Source organism: Bidens hawaiensis, unplaced genomic scaffold (genome assembly GCF_021521415.1).
Source record: "Bidens hawaiensis isolate Kalapana, Puna unplaced genomic scaffold, B.hawaiensis_p1.1 tig00007885_1, whole genome shotgun sequence".
Classification (NCBI taxonomy): Eukaryota; Viridiplantae; Streptophyta; class Magnoliopsida; order Asterales; family Asteraceae; genus Bidens; species Bidens hawaiensis.
Genome location: NW_027491548.1, coordinates 278,798 through 302,528, shown reverse-complemented (window position 1 = coordinate 302,528; position 23,731 = coordinate 278,798). Strand labels below are relative to the sequence as shown.

The 23,731-nt window shown below is 33.8% G+C and overlaps 1 long non-coding RNA gene across 5 annotated transcripts; it reads left to right on the top strand.

The window, feature by feature from the left end:
* The first annotated feature begins 274 nt into the window (after positions 1–274).
* Positions 275–1,743, top strand: LOC143636344 (uncharacterized). Of its 5 annotated transcripts, none has more exons than XR_013154225.1 (5): positions 275–388; positions 465–585; positions 651–888; positions 964–995; positions 1,174–1,743. It is a non-coding gene; the product is annotated as an uncharacterized LOC143636344 (long non-coding RNA). The 5 variants fall into 5 exon arrangements; XR_013154226.1 differs by having other exon boundaries at positions 281–366; positions 457–585; XR_013154223.1 differs by having other exon boundaries at positions 281–388; positions 457–585.
* Positions 1,744–23,731: the final 21,988 nt, after the last annotated feature.

The following is a 23,731-nucleotide window of genomic DNA, read 5'->3' as shown; positions in this document are numbered from 1 at the left end:
TAACTAGTTCCCCTCCAATTTGCCTAGAGAGCTGACCATTGTTGGGCGGGAAGCTTTGGACCGATGGTCCATAGATAAAATAATAATACTTTATCTGAATATGTCCTTTGCTCAGAAGGGACAATGATGTGAATAGTGATGTGACATTGTACTGTAGCACGTGGGTGCTTATTTACATAAGTTTGGGCGGGAAACGAAGCTTTTAACCTTTTAACCCTTTTAGCGTTAACGTGTTTCAGCCATTTTATTATTTCCACGAGCTACCCCGTCTTCAGTTGGCTTTCTTGGGTTTCCCCTTTTACGCATGTCACTCAAGAACCCCAAATCAATCTGTAAATGTATTTCGTCACCACATATATTTGTATTGTTCCATTCACTAAACAAAATGGTAAGCCAATTTCAACCATTAGTTAAGTTTGCTGCTGCTATTTGAGATGAAATTGATAAGGTGTTCAGTGTGATAGGATTCACAAGGAAGAGAAGAGGGTGGTTTCCAAATGAGTTTTGAGAGAAAGACATTTTCGTAGGCAAAACACATCCAAATATCAACAACTGTTTAAAGCTTTGCTATTAAATGTCAAAAAGGTCATCTGATATAGCTATAAAGGTTGGTTTTAAATAGTGTTTGTTTAAAACTTTTACCATCTAAGTTGAAATGAAAAATAACATATGCCTTTACAGATGTGAAAACTTAGATATGACATGGAATACGTTGTATAGATCAAGATGGTCAATTATTGAACAACATGAGTCAACAATAACCGGCAGCAAATTAACTTGGGAAAACATTTGCAGAAGTTCAGGATTGATTATATCACCAACACTTTCCTGCACCTCTAATTTGCCCTATGGTTATTGATGGTGTATGTGGACTACTTTTGTGGAGAGGTAAGTTTTTTTTCTTAGTGTCTCAATTTATAATTAATATTATGCTTTTATTACTAAATCATCTTGAAAATGCAGGTTATGTTCCCCATGTAATGCAACCTCGACAGGTATGAAGCTTTGCTCTTATACTTTGGATTGTAATGCTAATAGTTATTTCACTAGCTATTAATAGTTGCAACAATATGCACCTGATATAATTTTAGTTGACAAACGATTCACATTGGCCTAAGTTACTTTATACTATGGTTTGTAATGATAAATGGCCATTTGATTTGTTGTTAACAGTTGCAGCAATGTGTACCTGTTATACCACGACTTGATGTAGCTTCATTTGCAAAGGTAATTTCATTTCGTTTATGTAACTTTTTATAAATGAATTGCCCAACCTCTTTCTGAACTAATCACCACTTCAAGTAGTATCTTACACAATTGTTAAATCTTTTTTTAGTGATGGATTATGGTTAGATTGGTAAAGGGTTTGGAAGGTTAGATATGGGGTGAGTATTTTTCTTCCCTTGCAGAAGAAGTGGATAAGCTCATATATTTCAATATGATGGTGATGTAGTGTGACAGCGCGAAGACAAGAGACAATGAGAGCCGTGGTGGCTACCGTTGGGTGGTCGTGCGATGGTAGAGACGGTCATGGCAGTAGATGTTAGGGTTTGTTGTTGGTGGTAATGAAGCATATAATAAGGTGGTTTTATTTTTGTATATGAAGTCCGAATGTTATAAATGAATGATAATCAACTACCAATTTCGTGGTAATGTTTGGATATCGTTAGTTTCTTTGGTTGCGGTTTCACAACCGCGTTGCATGGTAATGTTTGGATGTCATTAGTTTTTTGGTTACTGTTTCATAGCCCTGCCGCAACGCGGCGGGTCAAAATGCTAGTTATGATTTAGAAGCAAAGGTTTTTTATGCTGTTTGTTTAGTCACGTTATGGAATATTTGGAAAGCTAGGAATGAGTTGGTGTTTAACGGAACGTCTGCGGTGATATCAAATGTGGTGGGAGATTTGAAGGTGCTCGGGTTCTTATGGATTAAAAACCGAGCAAAGTGGAGGAATTTGACGTGGGAGACTTGACGAAGTTTCAATATTTAGATGTTTCTTGCTCGTTGAAATTGATTGTGGTTGGTTTGGTTGGTGTTTAGGCGTGTTGGTGTTTGTAAAGTAACTTTCATATATAATATACATATCTTTGTTGGTCGTTCAAAAACAAAATTATATATTATATTTATTAAAATGCATTAAAGGATCTTTAGCTTAGTGTCACCTACAAAATGAATAAAATTTTGTCAGTTTAAAGGACGTGAGTTAAAATCTCATTATTATCATTTATAAAAAACAATTAAAGAAAATATAATAAATTATGTGAAATATATATAAAATGTTTTTGAAAATGTATGTACTAGTAGACGAATTTAAAAACTTCAAGTTAAAAAAGAGTAGACATTAAATTCAAGTCTCATATGATACTAATTTAAAGGATTTCAAATTAAGTTAGAAGATTTCTCACCTATGATGAGTTTTCACATTAGTCTTGAAAGGAGATGATCAAGGGTTCAGTAGCTCGTATGGTCAAAAAACAAAAAAACAAACAAAGTTATTATTATTCGTAAAGTGATATACGGTCGTTCAATAAAAGTATACTAATTTTAATATTATAAAAACATGTAAATGAGATGAGGATAAGATTCTTGAAAAGGCGTTGGGATTGGAGAAATTAGATGTGACGAATTGCAATAATTGTACGTACGGCCTTTTAAGTCCTATTCCATTCTCACCTCACCTTGTCAGTTCTTATCAATACGAGTAACTTGTAAACCCATCCAAACAAATTACGTGTATCTTTCGTTGAGTTTCTTTTTTACCGAAATATGTTTGGGAAAAAATATTTAAATATGAGCATTTTGGAAAAAAAATTACCAAAATTCATATTTTTGTGTAAACCTACTTGTTAGGACACGAGAATTTTATGCTGTGGATACGTTATCCTGGTATATTTCTGGATCAGTTAGCCTTAGCATGTGTTCCATATCTTGTTAGGATCAATAATCCTCGGTACTTATTATTTACTAACAATTATTCTATTTGTTTTATGGAAATTATAGCAGGTGCAACGGCTAATGACTTAGTCTACCCTATTATTTTGCCATCCAAGTGGTTTAGCAACGTGGTCAAATGTATAATAGCTCTATAGGGGAGATAGCGAGAATATAGGAGATTTAGTTATTATATTTTCTTATATATCGAAGATCTATGCACTTAGGTTTACACATATCATACACAACAAATTCTCATCTGTAACACACACTTAGCATTCTCTTGTAATCACTGCTAGCGCTTCCACCATTGTAACACTATATTTAATATTAATAAATTGGTGATAGACGATTTGTCATCACCTGGGGTTTTATACCGACAATCACCTACTGATGAATGGCTTTTCCTCGTAACAAAATCCTTGTGTTCACTCCTCGTAACTAGTTTTTTTACATTATCCTTAAATATGATTTTTGACCAAAACAATTTGACGCCCACCGTGGGGCATGTGGTGCTTCAATCCAGAAGAATTCTCACCGATTTTCAACCAATACCATAACCAATGCCTCATAACAAACCTCTGCTTCAACCACTATACCATCATCAGTTTCTCTCTCATCCAAAGTCTCTTTGCCGATGTCTCCTCCTCCTGCAGGATTGCAAAGAACCAACGTCACTGGGAGCAAGACACAAACTCCAGTCTTCTAAGGTTCGAAATCCCCTGCTGCCACTCCTGCGATAACCACTAACAATGATGTTTTTGCTTTATGTTCGCCGGTTAAGGCTTACATGGAGAAGCAGAACAAGACTAACCAGAGGATCCTGCGTGAGATTGAAGACATCAAGAAAGTAAAAAGGCCAGCGGAGGGTCAAACTCCCTTGGTGCCTAGGATGCTAGATTTCACCACTCCAGGATCCATGGCTCAACATGCTCAAGGATCCTTTATCCTTCAACCAGGATCCATTGCTCAACATACTCAAGGATCCTCTATCCTTGAACCAGGATCCATGGCTCAACATGCTCAAGGATCCTCTATCCTTCAACCATGATCCTTAGGCAACTTTCAACAAGGATCATCTATCTTTCCACAACAAGGATTTTCCATCTTCCAATCAGGGTCCTTAGGAATGTTTCATCAAGGTCCCTCCAACTATCAGCCTCAAGATCCTTCATGCAGAATCAGGGATCCTTAGGAGTTCAACATCAAAGATTGTCGGATGTGCATGAGGGAGACATTATGCCTATGCAAACTATTGCTTCCGGTGGACCAACTGTCGTAGCTAAGACGCTCTATCTTGGATATTCTTCTGAGATACCATCCTTTAGTCAACCAAGACGTAACAGTTACAATAATGTATCATTAGACACTAACCATGGTGTTATGAAAAATACAGGTATCAACCAATCTATTGCTAAAGAGCTACAAAAGTAAAGATATGATCTCTAGTGTTCCAGGAGTGGTCAGACCTATTCATGATATTCCAGATAGAAGACACGGGATATCTAGGTTCGCTCCACCCATCTGTGATTCTGAGATACCAAAGCGTTTCGAGACTCCCAACATGAAGGTCTATGATGGCACAACTGACTCGGAAGAACACGTAGCCTAATACAGAGAAAGAATGGAGATTAACCCTATTTCAGAGAGACTCAAAGAAGTATGTTTATGCAAGGGTTTTTGATCCATACTAATTGGATCTGCTCTAAAATGGCTGCTAAGTCTTCCTCCCTATTCAATCACTTCATTTTCTCACATAGTTAATCTTTTTAATAATTAATTCTCTTGTAGTAGAAAATTTGAAAAGTTAACTAGTGATTTATATCGTATTATTCAATCTCGTGATGAATCCTTAAGGGATTTTGTCACTAAATTTGGTAGGAAAGCCTTGGAAATCTCAAACCTTGATATGGCTACGGCTGTCGAAACATTCAATATAGGATTGAAAAAGGATTCCCCCTTTTATGATGATCTTGTTATGACTCCATGCAGGAACCTAGATGAAGTCAGAAACAGGGCTCTAAGGTTCATTATGTTAGAGGATGACAAGAGGGTCCAACAAAAATCGGGTGCTTCAACAAAGCAAGCCTTATTCAAAATTCAATAACTAGAACGTCTATGCAGTATAAGAAGACGAGGATGAAATATCGCCGAATATCAAAATACTGTTTCTCCGTCGACACTGCTGGACTAATATGTGCCATGAGGGATATAGGTGAAAAGGCAAGGTGGCCAAGAAAGACCGAAAAGTCAAACCTCCTACAATGACAAATCAAAGTGGAGATATGTGTTGATCTCAATGATTTAAATAAAGCATGTCCCAAGGATCCTTTCCCCCTACCACACATTGACCACATGGTGGATGCTGCAGCAGGACATGAGATACGTACCTTTATGGATGCATCATCTGAATTCCAACAAATCTAGATTGAACCATCTGATAAAGAGGATACAACATTCATGACTCCCACTGGCATATACTGTTATATGTCTATGCTTTTTGGACTAAGAAATGCAGGTGCAACATACCAAAGACTTGTCAATACGATGTTCAAAGATTACTTAGGAAAAACCATGGAAGTCTATATAGATGACATGGTGGTCAAATCGAAGAAAGCATAAAATCGTCTTAAGGATCTCGAAGTAGCCTTCGACATTTTTGACCAATACAACATGAAGCTCAATCCATCCGAGTGCCATTTCGTTGTCAAAGCTGGAAAGTTCTTAGAATGCATGGTGACCAAAAGGGGAATAAAGTCCCCGGTGATTACCAATGTTGTCCAAAGATTGACGGGAAGAATTGCAGCCTTGAATAGGTTCATCTCCAGATCTTTAGAGAAATGCAAAGATTTCTACGACATCTTAAGAAAAAACAAGAAGTTAGAGTGGACTCAGAAACATGAAGATGCACTTAAAGCTCTTAAGGATTATCTATCCTTAACACCAGCATTGATGAAACCAGTGGATGGTGAGCAGTTATCCTTATAATCTAGTTGTTTCAGGTAATGTAGTTAGTATCGTTCTAGTTAAGGATCATGATGGTCAACAACATCCAGTCAACAATGTAAGTAAAAGTCTTTTATATACCGAGGTTAGGTATTCTCATCTTGAATACTTAATACTTGCTTTAATCATGTCATCAACTAATTTAAGACATTACTTTAAAACTCATACTATTATTGTTAGAACTAATTATCCTATTAAGAACGTGCTTAGAAAACTCGAGATGTCAGGTAGGATGGCTAAATGGGTTGTCAAGCTAATCGCCAATGATATACAATATGAGCCCAGAACCGCCATCAAATCACGAGCACTTGCCGACTTTGTGGTTGATTTCAGCAGTGACTTCACAAAAAGAAGCTGATTTGGAGGTCCAACAACTTAAAGAGACCAAGGATCCTTGGATTCTCTTCACAGATGCTGCATCAAACGTTAGAGGAACATGATTGGGCATACTACTAAAATTGCCACAGGGGGACATAATACTTTAGTCTATAGCTTGTTAGTTTCAAGCTATCAACAATGAAGCAAAGTATGAAGCATTAATTGCAGGTTTATTACTAGCTAAACAAATGAGGATCAGGTATCTTTAATTTTAACTAACCACTTTAATTGTTCATACACTATCAAGGGTGAAATATTGATTAAATATTTAGAAATTGTAAAAAGAATTGGCAAAATTCTTCGAATTGTTTAGTATAATACAGGTACCAAGAGAGGATAATGCTTAAGCAGATGCCATAGCAAATCTAGCATCATCTTTGAAGATCCCAAATAATACAAAGATACCAATCATTCACATACTTTCTCCAGAACATGAAGCAATAGAAGTAACAACGAATCGTCCTAGGATTTTTAATGATCCTCAATTCAGTCCTGAAGTAGGATCCTGTATCCTCTGGATTAAGAAATTCCTCCAAGACGGAGAAGTTCTTAATGTGGAAAATCCCAGAGCTTTCAGAACCAAGGTATCCCAATTTATTATATTACATGATACTTTGTATATAAAATCTCTTGCAGGACCCTACCTAGGATGCATTAAAGATCCAGAAATCCAAGAAGTGCTTGAAGACTTCCATGAAGGTGACTGTGGTAACCATACAAGGGGCATGGCATTATTCTCTAGAATACTTATGACAGGTTACTTCTTGTCACACCCCGACCAAAGGTGGTGGAACATGTCGGGGTGCAACGTGATTGGACAAATACACAAGACACTATTTAAAGTGAAAATATTTATTTAACTCATTTATTTCAATAAATCAATAAACAACACATCTCGTCCACACAAAAAAGTTGAATACAAGTAACAATTATATTGTTCGTTTTACTAAAGTCATCGAGTCAACAAGAGTAAAACCTGTAGCATTTCATAAAATAAAGTTTGTCAACACAAAGGTTGGTGAGCAATTCATAAGTTTGAGCATATAAGTATACAGTAACAAAAGGTCACAAAACTTGTATACAAAACAATAAATAATAGCAACAATTTAGATATGCAAAAGATAAATGGTTCGGACCCTTTGTAAATGGTAACAACCAAGTATACTCGGATCATAGTGTCCATGAGGCTACCCGCCTCATGCTAAAATAGTTATCGTTAATAAGAATACATTAACGACACCCTCCATAAGAGAATACCAAATGGATTCGGGATTTCGTGAAGTCGTTAATAAGAATACATTAACGGCACCGTGCTATAAGAGAATACCAAATAGTTCACGGATTTATGAATTAACCTTCCAAAAGCGGTAAACACATAAGAATATAATCATGTAAGCATATAACAACAAATCGAGCATTTATTTAAGTAAAGTATACAATCACGTTTGTGGGTTTAAAGATTCAAGTAAATAAAACATTTAGTTTGATAAGTATGAAATGTCACCCCAAAACGGAAGATGGAAAAAGGGATATGAAAGTACTCACCTCGATTGATGAGCCGAGTAATAAATAGATAAATAAATGAAGCTCGAACGGTAAACGAACAGATTCGAATTGAAACGATAAACACCTTAGCTAAAATAAATAATATAATATATATTAATGAACTTGAAACCATAATGAAACTATATTGGAAACATTGAACAGTGATGTTCGGCTGTAAATCGGATTACCGGTTAATTTGTTAATGATTAGGGACTCGTACTTAATTGACAATTTCAAAATAAAATAATATTTTTTTATTTGGGCTTTTAAATAACTAAACCAATATTAAATAGAAACAAGACGGGTTGTAAATCAAGGGTATGGTTTTTATAAAAATGAATTGATAATAAAGCTTATAATAATATTATTAATGATAAATATAGAAATGATAATAATGATTTTAGAATATGTTATATATATATATATAAGATAATAATGATAATAATACATAGTAATATTACCAATTGAGAATTGTAGTTAAAACTAATAATAGTAGTAGTAATAATAAATATAATAATTGTTACTTTTGTTGTTGAATACGTTATTAATAGATTTATAAGTTTTAATAACAATAATTAGTATTATCATTACAATTATATGTGCCATATTAATAATAGCTAATACTTAACATTTTAATAATAGTAGTATTAGTTATAAACATATAACTCGAGTGACGACGACGTTAAATGACAACTAGGCCCGACATGGGTTTCGGTTCTATAAACAAGTGGATATTATTTGTATCCAAAAATAATAATATTTATTGAGATTAATAATGATAATATTAATTTGTTTTATTAATAGTTAATAATAACATTATTAAGTAGTATTGACAATAATAATGACACCATACTAATTTTGGTTCGGTTTCTAAGCGAATTCACCAAGGAAATATAACAATATTATTACTAATATTACTGCTAATCAAAATATGATTTTTAATAAATAATGACAACTTCAATATTCATATTAATAATGATAATAATAATAATGTTAATAATGGATACATAAAATAAATACATATAATAGTAAGTTAGACATAATAATACTAATATAATTTTTATGTAGTGATATTAGTATAGTAACCATAATTTGTTAAGTATAAAAATAATACCAAAACAGTCTAGGATGAGACCCGAACCCGAGACCTCTAGTTCAACAACTAACGCACAAACCAACCGAACCAAGATAACGATTTGTTAATTAAACTCGTAATTAAACCCAAAATTGTTAGTTTACCTATTAGTCGTTCACGAGTCGTCGGAGGAAGGTTGTCGGAGACCGATTTACGGCCATCGGAGGCTCGCCGGAAAAACGAGGCGGAGAGCGAGCGAGCGAGAGAGATAGAGAGAGAGAGAGGGATAGGCAGAGAGAGTGAGAGAGAGAGAGAGAGAGAGAAGGAGACGGTTATCGGTTATCCGGTCGCTATTATGAACGGGAGCAACGAGGTGGAGAGAGCCGAGATGGTGGTGGCGTAGCCATAAAACAGAAGAGGAGGAAGAAGAGGGAGAGACGGAGGTGGTGGCCGGAGGCGGCGGCGGCTTCTAGCCGGAATTCTGAGCTCGCTAGAAAAACGGAAGCCGAGGGGGAAGGGAAAGGGGTTTCGGACCAGAGGGGAGGGGAAATGTGTGGTGGTGTCGAAGAATAGGGAATTTAGGTGGTGTTTTCCGGAGGTCAGGCTCGCCGGAGCCGATTCCAGTCGCCGGAAACGGCGCCGGAAATTCGAGAGAGAAAGAGTGGCGGCTGGAAGATAATAATGTTAGGGTTGGTTTTCTTTATATATGCATAACCTATTATTAAAAATGGCCCCTCAAGTTTGGTATTTAGTTTATATTGATTTAAATCTTGTATTACTTTCAAGAAAACCACTTTAGTCCCTAACGTTTACTTAACCGAGCTTATAAATTATAAATATCTATATTTTGACAAACCCCACACAATAATTTGATAAAAATGCCGGTTCGGTTTACAAGCTTAACCACAACTATGATGTATAATTTATTAAAATAAACGCGAAAAATCGACATGCTACAAAAATGATTACAAAAACGAATATAAAACGAGACCCGAAAATTGACGAATGTCACAGTATCACCAACTTTTTAGAAATTTCGTCCCGAAATTAAAATAAACTCAAAGAAAAGTAATTCTTAACGAATGTTGTCTTTAGTGAAATAATTGCATGAATAATTTTTTTTAAGAAAACGATTAACGTCAGATCCTTGCATGATTTGAAAAATGCTACAAATGAGAAACATAATAATGGCACTTATATATAGGATGTACCAGCGACGTATCCACCATGCCCTTATTATGATTTCGTATTTTTATCGTTTTTCTGCCATCATCCTCGGGTCTGAGTTATCGCACGCAAGTGTACTTACTATGGCTTCCATAGGGGGATTTCGATAATTAAGTGTGCACCCATAATTATTTAGATCGTCGTATGGTCATAATGGTTCGTCCCATTGTGTGGTTCATAAGGACATATTTATATATTATTTTTTTTGAAATCTTAAACATTTGAAACGTGCATAAATCTGTTGAATTTTAATAATGAGAACTATGATAGAAGGAAATGAGAAATCCAATAAAGGAAACCAGAATCCAAAGAGTGAAAAATGAGAAACCCGATTGGTGTAAATGAGGAACCCAAAAGGTGAGTACATTAGGTCGGGGTAAACAACGTTACAATTAACAATAATGGCGTACAATGAGTTTCATACGTGTACAAACTTGAGGTTATAAGTAATTGAGAATACGATTGCGTAAAATCACGAGAATGAGGTGTGTTTATTTGGGGTGACGCATACGCGTATCAACATAAATAAAATAGCATTTAGTTAACAACAAAAAAAATCGATGAAATATGATAAAACATGAATACGGCCACTATTGTGAAACCATTTATATAATCGTCATTATAATAACGGTTTTAATAGCGCCAAAACTTGTAGACAGCCACACATAGGCCATTAATAGATTAGATGAAATGATATAGAATAAGGTATAAAATCGAGTTTACATAAAAGCTCAAATATAAATAACATAGTCATGAAAATCAAAACACAAAATGAAATCTCATGTGCAAATATTGTCATTGAAACATTCTCATCAAAAGAAGAAAAATCGCAATAATTGTGTGACTCGAATTTAATGACTAAATACGTAAATCGCGTTTTATATGCTCATTGAAAATATAAGAATAACATCGAAAATGAAATCTCAGGTAGAGTCGTTTTATTGTTTCCAATTCATGAATATAATAATATCAACATATCGCGGTAACGCGTAGCTAGAGAAACGTTTTGATCATTATCAAGTGTAAATATTGTAAGTCCAATTTGTTAAAAGAATTTGTATACAATAAGCGGTTGTGATAAAAAGTTATTTATAAAATAATGCTTGCGATAATAAGAAGTAATAGTTTGCGTAAGTCGTTATTGAGCAAGAATTTGTGTAACAATATAAAATATTTATAAACGCGTCCCAAAAGATTTGAAAAGCCATGGTCATTGAGTTTATGCAATATGGTGAAAGTTGTAATTTATTACTAAATAAATCCCGCATTCAACATTCGAAATGAAACCTCGAATTTATAAAGTCTTTATGAGACTTATCACCTTAGGTGACAATATTTATAAATCTTGAAATCACTCATATAATCCTTTAATAATCTTTGAAATCAAATCATCATAATCAAATTTTGTTGTCATGACAATATTACATTTTACAAAGATAATTTATAAAATATGGACATGACATGTAAACCGTTAATCTTGAAAGAGTTTATAATCTATAAGTGATTATATGAACACATGAGTTTGTTATAAATACACTAATTGTATGTAGGTATACATATACATATATATATATAAATATATATATAAATTTTAAGGGTAAAACGAAGCTTGCGTGTGTATGGAGAGGTTTTTTTTTGGCTTCGAATGGTGAATGGTTTGGAAATTTGGTGAAAAGTGCGTATGTTTCGGTTGGCTTGCTTGGGTTTTCTTGAGTTGGATTTATGAGGTTTGTTGTGTTTAGGTTTTTTTTTTTGAGTGGGTTAGGCTTGGATGATTTGTGAGTAGTGGTTGGGCTATTAGGATGATGCTTGCTTATTTGAGTCCGGGTAAGTTGATGGGTTGGGTAAGTCGACCTTGACTACCTTGGGTTGAGATTTAGTTTATACATGTATTTTGCAAAGAGTGTTCGGGTTACTATTTTTACATCAAATCTATGGTTGGATGGGAACGGTGTGGCAATATGGTTCGGTGAATTGACATAGTATGAGTCTAAGAATTTGAGTCATAGTTTGGTAAGCTTTGGTTTGTATATGTTCAAGGCATTTGGTGAATGTGTTTGTCGTGTCTTTGAAGCATTTGGATAGTAAGTTTGAGAGGTTTTCATGGCGTAAAGGTGTCGGTATTTAAGGCTCTTTGTTGGGTTAATATTGTACATCTTGAATTTTGCATGGGGCTTGAGTTGGTCAGGGTATATTTTTGGATGTTTAGGTTTCGTTCATATTGAGGAAAGATTTGAGTGCTCAGGAAACTTTTGAAATGGAAGGGTGGTTTGATTTAAGGCGGTAGTTTGAGATGGATTACGGGTGTTTGGGAGCTTATGGTTGCGTTTAGGGAGATTTTTTTTATCAATAATAAGTATTAGATTGAAAATATCATAGTTTATAAATAATGTTTGAAGCATCCATGAAAATTTTGATAATAAAAATTACAAGTTAATATATATATGAATATATATATATTATATAAACAATTTTTTTTTGAGATCCGAGCGTGTAAATCACCCAAAAATTTTTTTTTATAGAGATTTAAAATATTTTTTTATGAGGAAATTTAAAATACGTAAATTGAATGTTAAAATTTGTTCTGAGGTTTCAATATTAAATGATGAATGTTGTCTTTGGGAAAACAAAGTTGCGTAATGAAATTTTTTTTAATTTTAATTTTTATTTTTTTTACCACGTGCATTATATAATGTATTATAATTAACAATGTCGTGAGAAGTTTAAATAGTTAAAATTTTGAAGTGATCGTTCCAAAATTAACGGAATAGTTATAAAAATAAAATTTTATAAAATTTTGTACAAGAACTTTAAAGACAATTTAAAGTTTATACAATAGGAAAATTTACTTGAAAAGTTTAGGTGAAATTTATCATAAAACCTTCTTAATTTGATGAAATTTATATAATAAGATTTTCGTTTGTAAATCATCAAAATGAAAATAAATGGCATATTAAAAATCAATATGAATAGATCAAACTATATATATACATTTATTTATTTATTTTTTTAACTTATATCGAAGAGATTTTAATGAACGAAATTTGCAATAAAAATCCTTGTGAAATCAAAATGAGAAAATTGGTGTAAAACTTTACCATATAAATCGAGATATAAAAGAATTATTAACAATAAGAAAATATAACATTTATAAATGAAGACTTGTTATAAGAATTTATAACAAAATAAAGGAAAAATGGTGTAAATTCTTGAAACGTAATAATTATGTTTTAAGATTTAAAGGCGGAAAAATCGTGCATGAACCACCATGACTTGATATTCCGACCCTAAAGCCTTTTACAAGATTACCTTGTTGGAGTTTAAACATGTGCGCGTACCACCACGCCTTTTCATGTTTTCAACACAAATAACGATTGTAACAAAAATAATAAATCAGAATACAACGTCATGTCAAAGAACTAGTCCACGAACCACCGCGGTTCTATTGTTTCAACACCGAAAATTAGGATGGCGAGCGGAACGTTCGCATTCGACTACTTAAAGTGGTCATCTCATATGAGACAATCTTTAAGGAGATTTGAAAAAACGGGATCCAAGTTAAGCCCGTGATCCATAAAACACAATAAAAACTAATGTTTTTGCGTTTATGAAAGTGTGTGTATGTGTATATTTATGATTTGATAAAATAAATATGTAAATAAATAAAAAAGTGTATTGAACAATCAAGTAGGGTAAACACGTATAGGCAACACGTATAAGGACCCTAAGGTAAAGACTATACTAGGTCGTTACGTCTAACCACCTATCCTATAGTCTTGTGGCTCTGATACCAATCTGTCACACCCCGATCAAAGGCAGCGGAACATGTCGGGGTGCAACGTGATTGGACAAATACACAAGACACTATTTAAAGTTACAATATTTATTTAACTCATTTATTTCAACAAATCAATAAACAACACATCTCGTCCACACAAACAAGTTGAATACAAGTAACAATTATATTGTTCGTTTTACTAATATCCTAATGGTCTTGGTAACGTTTTTGTCAAGTCCTCGAGTCAACAAAAGTCAAACCTGTAACATTTCATAAAATAAAGTTTTTCAACACAAAGGTTGGTGAGCAATTCATAAGTTTGAGCATATACGTATATAGTAACAAAAAGCCACAAAACTTGTATATAAAACAATAAATAATAGCAACAATTTAGATATGCAAAAAATAAATGGTTCGAATCCTTTCTAAATGGTAACAACCAAGTATACTCGGATCATAGTGTCCATGAGGCTACTCCTCATACTAAAATAGTTATCGTTAATAAGAATACATTAACGACACCCTCCATAAGAGAATACCAAATGGATTCGGGATTTTTTGAAGTCGTTAATAAGAATACATTAACGATATCGTGCTATATGAGAATACCTAATAGTTCACGGATTTATGAATCAACCTTCCAAAAGCGGTAAACACATAAGCATATAATCTTGTGAGAATATAACACCAAATCGAGCATTTATTTAAGTAAAGTATACAATCACGTTTGTGGGTTTAAAGATTCAAGTAAATAAAACATTTAGTTTGATAAGTATGAAATGTCACCCCAAAAAGGAAGATGGAAAAAGGGGTATGAAAGTACTCACCTCGATTGATGAACCGAGAAATAAATAGATAAATAAATGAAGCTCGAACGGTAAACGAACAGATTTGACTTGAAACGATAAACACGTTAGCTAAAATAAATAATAAAATATATATTAATGAACTTGAAACCATAATGAAACTATATTGGAAACATTGAACGATGAGGTTCGGCTGTAAATCGGATTACTGGTTAATTTGTTAATGATTAGGGACTCGTACTTAATTGACAATTTAAAAATAAAATAATATTATTTTATTTGGGCTTTTAAATAACTAAACCAATATTAAATAGAAACAAGACGGGTTTTAAATCAAGGGTATGGTTTTTATATACCGAGGTTAGGTATTCTCATCTTGAATACTTAATACTTGCTTAAATCATGTCATCAACTAATTTAAGACATTACTTTAAAACTCATACTATTATTGTTAGAACTAATTATCCTATTAAGAACGTGCTTAGAAAACTCGAGATGTCAGGTAGGATGGCTAAATGGGTTGTCAAGCTAATCGCCAATGATATACAATATGAGCCCAGAACCGCCATCAAATCACGAGCACTTGCCGACTTTGTGGTTGATTTCAGTAGTGACTTCACAAAAAGAAGCTGATTTGGAGGTCCAACAACTTAAAGAGACCAAGGATCCTTGGATTCTCTTCACAGATGCTGCATCAAACGTTAGAGGAACATGATTGTGCATACTACTAAAATTGCCACAGGGGGACACAATACTCTAGTCTATAGCTTGTTAGTTTCAAGCTATCAACAATGAAGCAAAGTATGAAGCATTAATTGCAGGTTTATTACTAGCTAAACAAATGAGGATCAGGTATCTTTAATTTTACATAGATTCTTTATTAATAACTAACCACTTTAATGGTTCATACACTATCAGGGGTGAAATATTGATTAAATATTTAGAAATTGTAAAAAGAATTGGCAAAATTCTTCGAATTGTTTAGTATAATACAGGTACCAAGAGAGGATAATGCTTAAGCAGATGCCATAGCAAATCTAGCATCATCTTTGAAGATCCCAGATAATACAAAGATACCAATCATTCACATACTTTCTCCAGAACATGAAGCAATAGAAGTAACAACGAATCGTCCTAGGAGTTTTAATGATCCTCAATTCAGTCCTGAAGTAGGATCCTGGATCCTCTTGATTAAGAAATTCCTCCAAGACGGAGAAGTTCTTAATGTGGAAAATCCCGGAGCTTTCAGAACCAAGGTATCCCAATTTATTATATTACATGATACTTTGTATATAAAATCTCTTGTAGGACCCTACCTAGGATGCATTAAAGATCCAGAAATCCAAGAAATGCTTGAAGACTTCCATGAAGGTGACTGTGGTAACCATACAAGGGGCATGGCATTATTCTCTAGAATACTTATGACAGGTTACTTCTTGTCACACCCCGACCAAAGGTGGTGGAACATGTCGGGGTGCAACGTGATTGGACAAATACACAAGACACTATTTAAAGTGAAAATATTTATTTAACTCATTTATTTCAATAAATCAATAAACAACACGTCTCGTCCACACAAAAAAGTTGAATACAAGTAACAATTATATTGTTCGTTTTATTAAAGTCATCGAGTCAACAAGAGTCAAACCTGTAGCATTTCATAAAATAAAGTTTGTCAACACAAAGGTTGGTGAGCAATTCATAAGTTTGAGCATATAAGTATACAGTAACAAAAGGTCACAAAACTTGTATACAAAACAATAAATAATAGCAACAATTTAGATATGCAAAAGATAAATGGTTCGGACCCTTTGTAAATGGTAACAACCAAGTATACTCGGATCATAGTGTCCATGAGGCTACCCGCCTCATGCTAAAATAGTTATTGTTAATAAGAATACATTAACGACACCCTCCATAAGAGAATACCAAATGGATTCGGGATTTCGTGAAGTCGTTAATAAGAATACATTAACGGCACCGTGCTATAAGAGAATACCAAATAGTTCACGGATTTATGAATTAACCTTCCAAAAGCGGTAAACACATAAGAATATAATCATGTAAGCATATAACAACAAATCGAGCATTTATTTAAGTAAAGTATACAATCACGTTTGTGGGTTTAAAGATTCAAGTAAATAAAACATTTAGTTTGATAAGTATGAAATGTCACCCCAAAACGGAAGATGGAAAAATGGATATGAAAGTACTCACCTCGATTGATGAGCTGAGTAATAAATAGATAAATAAATGAAGCTCGAACGGTAAACGAACAGATTCGAATTGAAACGATAAACACCTTAGCTAAAATAAATAATATAATATATATTAATGAACTTGAAACCATAATGAAACTATATTGGAAACATTGAACAATGAGGTTCGGCTGTAAATCGGATTACCGGTTAATTTGTTAATGATTAGGTACTCGTACTTAATTGACAATTTCAAAATAAAATAATATTTTTTTATTTGGGCTTTTAAATAACTAAACCAATACTAAATAGAAACAAGACGGGTTTTAAATCAAGGGTATGGTTTTTATAAAAATGAATTGATAATAAAGCTTATAATAATATTATTAATGATAAATATAGAAATGATAATAATGATTTTAGAATATGTTGTGTGTGTGTATATATATATATATATATATAAGATAATAATGATAATAATTCATAGTAATACTACCAATTGAGAATTGTAGTTAAAACTAATAATGGTAGTAGTAATAATAAATATAATAATTATTACTTTTGTTTTTGAGTACGTTATTAATAGATATATAAGTTTTAATAATAATAATTAGTATTATCATTATAATTATATGTGCCATATTAATAATAGCTAATACTTAACATTATAATAATAGTAGTATTAGTTATAAACATATAACTCGAGTGACGACGACGACGTTAAACGACAACTAGGCCCGACATGGGTTTCGGTTCTATAAACAAGTGGATATTATTTGTATCCAAAAATAATAATATTTATTGAGATTAATAATGATAATATTAATTTGTTTTATTAATAGTTAATAATAACATTATTAAGTAGTATTGACAATAATAATGACACCATACTAATTTTGGTTCGGTTTCTAAGCGAATTCACCAAGGAAATATAACAATATTATTACTAATATTACTGCTAATCAAAATATGATTTTTAATAAATAATGACAACTTCAATATTCATATTAATAATGATAATAATAATAATGTTAATAATGGATACATAAAATAAATACATATAATAGTAAGTTAGACATAATAATACTAATATAATTTTTATGTAGTGATATTAGTATAGTAACCATAATTTGTTAAGTATAAAAATAATACCAAAACAGTCTAGGATGAGACCCGAACCCGAGACCTCTAGTTCAACAACTAACGCACAAACCAACCGAACCAAGATAACGATTTGTTAATTAAACTCGTAATTAAACCCAAAATTGTTAGTTTACCTATTAGTCGTTCACGAGTCGTCGGAGGAAGGTTGTCGGAGACCGATTTACGGCCATCGGAGGCTCGCCGGAAAAACGAGGCGGAGAGCGAGCGAGCGAGAGAGAGAGACAGTGAGAGAGGGTTAGGCAGAGAGAGAGAGAGAGAGAGAGAGTGTGTGTGAGAGAGAGGGAGACGGTTATCGGTTTTCCGGTCGCTTGTATGAACGGAAGCAACGAGGTGGAGAGAGGCGAGATGGTGGTGGCGTCGCCATAAAAATGGAAGAGGAGGAAGAAGAGGGAGAGACGGAGGTGGTGGCCGGAGGCGGCGGCGGCGGCTTCTAGCCGGAATTCCGAGCTCATCGGAAAAACGGAAGCCGAGGGGGAAAGGGAAAGGGTTTTCGGACCAGAGGGGAGGGGAAAGGGGTGGCGGTGTCGAAGAACTGGGAATGTAGGTGGTGTTTGCCGGAGGTCAGGCTCGTCGGAGCCGATTCCGGTCGCCTGAAACGGCGCCGGAAAATCGATAGAGAAAGAGTGGCGGCTGGAAGATAATAATGTTAGGGTTAGGGTTGGTTTCTTTATATATGCATAACCTATTTTTAAAAATGGCCCCTTAAGTTTGGTATTTAGTTTATATTGATTTAAAACTTGTATTACGTTAAAGAAAACCACTTTAGTCCCTAACGTTTACTTAACCGATCTTATAAATTATAAATATCCGTATTTTGACAAACCCCACATACGCTAGAGTTATAACATCAATAATTTGATAAAAATGCTGGTTCGGTTTACAATCTTAACCACAACTACGATGTATAATTTATTAAAATAAACGCGAAAAATCGACATGTTACAAAAATGATTACAAAAACGAATATAAAACGAGACCTAAAATTGACGAATGTCACACTTCTGGCCTATCTCTTGTATATGGCCTTTCATGAAATGGGGGATGGATATAGTTTGTGATAATGGATCCCAATTATGGCACCAGGTGGAAAAGACTTTATGCTTGCCATGACAGATTATTTCTCAAAATGGATCGAAGCAAAAGCATTCGTTCAAGTCCGTGAAAGTTAAGTCATATTCTTTATTAAAGAAACATTATAACTAGATTTGGAACCCCCGTCTGAAATTATTTGTGATAATGGATCCCAATTTATTGTGAAAGAGCAACTAACTTTTGTGACAGCTAGAGCATAAAGATGATCATCTCTACACCAGTCTATCCACAAGCTAGTGGTCAAACAGAATCTAGCAACAAAATCATCATCAACAACTTAAAATAGAAGCTAGTATCCAAGAAAGGCAAATGCAATGAGTAAACGCAATAAACAACGATTCGTTATTCAACCAATTTTGTATCTCGCAAATCCATTGTTGGTTTATTTACATCTTTTGTAATAGATTAATTTCATATAAAAAGTACAAACTTTCTATTTCACTCAATCATTGTTTATGTGTGATGTTTGGTTCATGTACTTTAGTGTTATTTTTTGAGTTGGAGTTGTATTTATATGAAATTATATGGTAAAGTATTCAACCCCGTTGAACCTCCCGGTACACACGGTTAAACCAGTTGTATCATTTTTGAACCAAATCCTGTACGAGTAAAATATTGATTATTAAAAATTGATCGGTATATATTATCCGTACATTTTAGCATATATGTACTTTACTAAGTTAATAGAAAAAATAAATGAATTGATTTAAAGCATATATTTATAATTTATAAGTTTATATGAGAATTTAAATAAAATAAAAAGATAAATGGATTAATTTAACAAAAATAAAAAATAGATCAACTATTAAGCATATATTTATAATTTAATGATTAAAAGTTGCTTCGTAAAACGAAAGCATGTTCGGGTTTTTTTATTACAATCTTCAACAATATATATATTATAATATTTTAATGATAACATTTGAAATTATATTCTTTTAAATCTTTAACGAACATGGTTTGTTATTAATTTTTTAATTTCACCAACTATGTTCTGGAATATATTTTAACACCTTATACTAGTATAATATGTAAATAATTATTTTTATAAAAATATATATACCTATCTATTAAAAGAGTGAATTTTAAACAACCATACACCATATTAATTCTTTTTGTCACATGGCATGCAATCCAATGCTTGGTAAACATGGCATCTTATTCTTCATCCCTTATATTGTTTTCAAAAATATCTCGCGGGTTAGACCCGGGTTTATTATAACTCGACCCGGTTATATGGCACCTTCTTTCTACAGCAGTACATCTCTGACAATCGCCTTCTTCTTTGTTGCAAGAATCAACCTCGATCATCATCTATTCCACGATTGAACGAGGTATGTGATCTCATTTACTGGGTATTTCTTTGTATACTAACAATAAACACCCAATCGCAACAAACCCTAATTTTGAATGATTTAATCGTGTCAGTTATTCTTCAATCTCTCGAATTCATATATTGCTCTTCAAGGTTTAATTGTTTAATTTACATGATTTCACAGTTCAATAATTTTTTGTTATATCTAATACTAACATTTGTTTAGCCTTTATAAGTTTTTGTTAACTATCTTTTTTTTCTTATTGTATTTGCAGATAATGGTAGCATTCGGTTGAAGGCTTTACTTTCCCTGCTAGGGGTTTTAAGGTATTACTTTTTGCTATATACGTTCTGTGTATTGGTTTGGCAACCGATTTTGTTCCTTCCATCTTATTCTCATAGCTCCTGTTGATGGTGTGTTTGAATCGATTAATTTGATATATGTGATTTTGGTTTTTTACTACATATAGGTAAATGCTTTTGTCACTAGTTTACAAATACATAATTACTTACAAACCTTTAAGACCGTATTTAAAAGTTTTTAAGTATTGTTTGGTTCAAGACTTGGGATCCTGAACAGTATATTATTACATGATCTAATTTCCAGAAATAAGAAAGGGCAATAGCCTAACTGGACAACAAGAAACACTCTTATGCAGGGGCGGCTCGGGCATAAGGGCGATGTGGGCGACCGGCCGGGGCACTTAATTTTCGGGGGCACAAAATTATATATATTTATGAAAAAGAAATATGTATATTAAATGTTTTACTCTAATTTTACAATAACTAGGTTGGTCTAGTGGTAAAGGGGTATGAATTCTAATCAAAAGATTACAAGTTCTAGTCTCACTTGAGACATTTTTAAGTTTATTTTTATACACAAAGTTTTTTACACAACTAAGTAAGCCTATTTAAAAATTTAATTGTTAAAATCAAACAAAAAACTCATTTACATAAGGCCTAAACTTTATTTTGCTTATAATATTGCGTTACTCGTTATAGTCTACGGACCTTTCTATTTCGGCCCGGCCAAGGCATATAAATTCTCGGAGACAGCCCTGCTATTATGTAGCCATACAAAAATACATATGTCACAGCTAAACATTTGTAATCAAAAAAATACATATGATAATTACAAATAAAATATTTTATAAAGATTCTGAGTGAAATAAGCAAATTGCAGCTGTTTATTCCAAATTGCTTATTTCAAAAACCAAAAAGCTATCCAAAACACACCCTTAGATAGTTTATTACTTTGTTTTTTCAGCCTATAGGCATTGGTAGGAAGTTGGCCCCTTTTGCAACTGCTCTTGGAGTTGTGATTATGCTATTATGGTTAACTAAAAAAAATTTTGTTTATAAAGTATCTACTTTATATTGTGTTGGATGGATTTATACTTGGGACTTGCTGTGACGTGTAATATTTACTCATGTCTCATTCTAAAGTGTTTTGCAAGTATAGAATGGTGCATACGGTTTAATTGCAAGCTATCATTCATATTAAAGTTAAATGTATGAAAATGAGTACCCTTAAAAATAGTTGTGGGTTATGCAATAACTCAGTGTAAGAAAATGTTTATGTCTTTATGGGATAATAAATGGTGGTTCAACTTTTTTTTTCTTTTTTTTTTTAAATTTAAGGTTGTTGCTTTGATTGTTTTCATATCTCATCACTTTCATTTGCATACAAACGGCGTCTACAATTGACCCAAACTATATGTTCCTTTATATTGATGGTGTATGTAACTATTTATATTAGTGTTTTTATTTTTTTGTTGTTTTTGTTATATTATCAACCCATGTATCACACGGGTTTTAGTAGATGATCACGGGTTTTAGTAGATGATCACATCCTCTGCTTAACTCTTTATTATATTATTTTTGCAGTTGCTTTCCGATATACTCTAAATGCAACCATCTTTCTTCATATTTCTAAAGGTACGTTCGTTCTCTGTTCATTTAGTCATTCTGTTATAATTTCTTTTGTTTAAGAACATAAATGGTGATTGGTGTAATGTTTCATTGTCTTGTGTGCTATCAGATGAGTAGCTTCGTTGGTTGGGAGTTGGGAATGATAGATATAGAGGTAGGGTACCAAAAAGACCCAAATACCCTTAAGTGCTACCCGCGGGTTAACTAGTAGCCCCTCATAAGGCACCCGCGGGACATATGAGCCACCCGCATAACAATTGGAGGGAGAAACATCTCCGCAAGGCATGCGGAAACATCATGGCACCCTCAAAGGTCATCCGCAGGACAGAACATCCGCCCGCGTAGATGACTACGAGGTAATGCCCCGGGACAGCTGTCAATAACTAATCACCTTCTAGAAGATCTATCAAGATGTTTTCTTGGGCAATACGTGATCCCTCGACCAACCAATTTGCGACACCTGGCAAGGCCGTTATAATCGTGCACATGGCCAGTGTTATCTATCGGCCAATGTCAAAGAGACGCGTGTCCAGGTTGTTATACATGCACATGCAACGTATAAACTAAGCCTATCGTATAGGGACACGTGTCCAAATGGTTACAAGAGCATCTTCTAAAAGGACAGCTGGCCCAATCACCTTCCCACACCATTCGGCTATAAATACCCTCTCAATCACCATGAGGTATTCATTCACTCCCACTGTACTCTCTCAATTTACTTAAGTACTTTATCTTCATCGGAATTGTACTTATTCTCACGCCGGAGGGTGGTTACGGGAAGACCCCCCTCTTGTCCTTCCCGTAACGAGCTCACGGTGTCTGTTTTGCAGGTTCACGTCATTGGACTTTGGAAATTAGGTTCATATCGTATTGGCAGTTAACCGTACCACACCCTGTTGATTCATTGGATCTAGGACCCATCTGGGGGAGTAGATCCGTGTTTCTTCATTGGCGCCATCCGTTTTTTTGTTAGAATAGCAAGAAATTTTTTCCTTCCTCTTTACGATATGAATCAGTTACCTAAAGGGCCGACGGAGAACCAAGCGCAATCTTCACGTGACCTTAATCTTGAAACACGTGAAGGAGCAACGTCTGTTTTTTCTCGAATCACGACTCATGTTACACGAACCGATGCCGTAAACCATGGAGGTTTTACCTTGGGTGGTTCGACGGCTCGGGGATTGTTTGCTCAACAAGTAGGTGTTACCCCGGTAGACACTGGAAACATTGTTACACCAACTACTGACTTGGGGCGCGTTACAGCCCCAGGGGATCTGGAATGA